This window comes from Monopterus albus, unplaced genomic scaffold, assembly GCF_001952655.1.
Source record: "Monopterus albus unplaced genomic scaffold, M_albus_1.0 scaffold6.1, whole genome shotgun sequence".
In the NCBI taxonomy this organism is placed as follows: Eukaryota; Metazoa; Chordata; class Actinopteri; order Synbranchiformes; family Synbranchidae; genus Monopterus; species Monopterus albus.
The window spans coordinates 2,682,949-2,685,108 of NW_018127886.1; the positions used below are offsets into that span (position 1 = coordinate 2,682,949).

General features: G+C 44.2%; 1 protein-coding gene across 1 annotated transcript in view; it reads right to left on the reverse strand.

Annotated features, from left to right (window-relative positions):
* Nucleotides 1-2,160, reverse strand: part of l1cama (L1 cell adhesion molecule, paralog a) — a 47,692-nt gene that overhangs the window by 22,308 nt on the left and 23,224 nt on the right. The window lies entirely within an intron of this gene.

A 2,160-nucleotide genomic window follows, 5' to 3' on the forward strand; every position in this document is an offset into this window, starting at 1 on the left:
CAGAGAACAGAGACTCTCCTCCTGCACTGTGATAGATAAAACCTAAAGATTGTCAGAGCACCAGTCAGTCAAATCAGTTGTTGTCTGTCCCGAGTCAGTCAGCGTTTTTCCCAGCCGGCTGGGTCCCCCAAAAGGTACCTCGTCTACTGTTTACTGCAGCATGGTCATTCCCTCTCGTCTCCTCCCAGACTCATTCCTTTTTATCAGCTACATAGCCACTTCCCAACAGCTGGACTCTGTCCGTCTTGACGTCTATCGGGCCCCCCTTCTCACTCCATTCCTAATCTTAATGTTCCTACCAAGATCCTCACAAAAGAACAGGGAGTTTATCTCTGACCATACTTAGGATTTAACTAGAATTCTTAAAACTATGCTAATAAGTTTCAACTATCCAAAGTTTGCTCTGAGATGTACTTCGAAAACAGGCAACATCTTGGCCACTTACATAAGCCCATTGTCTAGCTCACATGAACCCATAACCACTCAGCTCAAACAAGTACAAATAATAAAATAAGTACAAGTAATGTCTATATGTGAAGTACATACTGTTCTATTACATATTTCTTCTGGAATCTGATTTATTCTTAACCACCACAGACAGGCAAGACATGGACTTGATACACTGATCAAGACATTTCCCAACAAAAAAACATCAACAATGCTTATTACTGAACTTGCTCCAAGAAATATCTCCATTTGGTTAATTACATGAGCAGTGGCCCATATGGAAAGGCCACTCAGCAGGACAGATGGACAGAATACCACAACAAGAAGTTGAACAGAGCCTCGCAGCACCCAGATGGGCCGTGGACAGACAAATGCAGATTGATGAAGTGTCACATCGCGTAGTACGCAATACAGACAAACAAATTGATAATTAGGTTGACCAGCCAGGGCTGCATTGCACAAACTAATGTGGTAATGCTGTGATAAGTGTGTGATAAAGATGCTATCAGCCATGGTGAGTGATGCAAGCCACCCCTGCTAGGAGTGTATCCGCTCTCCATCTGTACTCTTGGAGTCGGTCTTCCCCCGTGGCACCACGTGGCACAGCCCACTGATTGTTTACACTACTCAGTATCTCACACACAAAGAACTGTTATAGTACATGATGACAAAGACATACATGTGAGACAAAAGAAAATGGCAAAAATAGAGAAAGGATGTCTGTTTGACAGTCTGCTGAAAGAGGTTTGGCTCGGCACATCGCTGTTTGTTGGCAGTGTCGGGCCAGACTGACGGGTGACCTTGAAGAGTGAAAAAAGGTTACAGAGGAGATGAGATGAAGATGATGGAAAAAGATGGAGAGGAGGATGAATGATTATCATTCGTTTTCTTGTATCAGTGGCTGGGCGGTTAATTACTGTGGATGTATGTCACCCAGTGGAGAATGTATTGAACAGTATCTTAGTAAGAGATACAGGAATGTGGGATTTGTCTACATCAAAAGAGCCAAATTAGACCAAATTAAAGACCAAACAAGAGCTAAGTCCTTAATAAGGCAGTTTAAAGTAACTGCATTAGGATTAAATGAGCCATTACACTCACTTGGTTGCCTTGTCAGAAGAATGGCACAACATGCACAAAGAAGAAGAAGAAGGAGGGGTGAAGTGGGTGGAGGATTTCAGGGAAGGATAAAAAGTACAAAAGTGAATTTGAGGAGGAGAGCACAAGAGAGGAGAGGTGGAGGTGAACAAGTAGAGAGGCACAGTGAAAGAGGGAGGGTGGTAGTTGACTGGAGGAGGGGAGAGAGATGTGGAAGGAGCGAAGGAGGAGGGGGGGTGACAAAGGGTGACAGCTGTGACACTAATCCTGTCCATCCACTTTCACACATACACACACATGTGCAAGCTCTTCCCATCATTGTTCCTCATCTTTTACAGCTTCTATTCCAGTCCCTCTGTAGACCAAAGCTGTTTTAGTTGCTGTTATTCTCTGGAGGGGGGGGCGCAATTACAGTGATCCAGTCTAATTCCTGCCTCTCCAAACTGCTGTTACAGCTAGATGACTGAAACAGGGTGAGTGAGGATATTAGCACTGGTGTTAATGGGATCTAAGGTGGGAATTTGCCTATCAGAGCTCCCTCCAAAGAGACGGTGAGGGAGAGCTGAGTGGAATGAAGCAAGATTTTGATTAATGATGTGGCACGCCATAACTTGT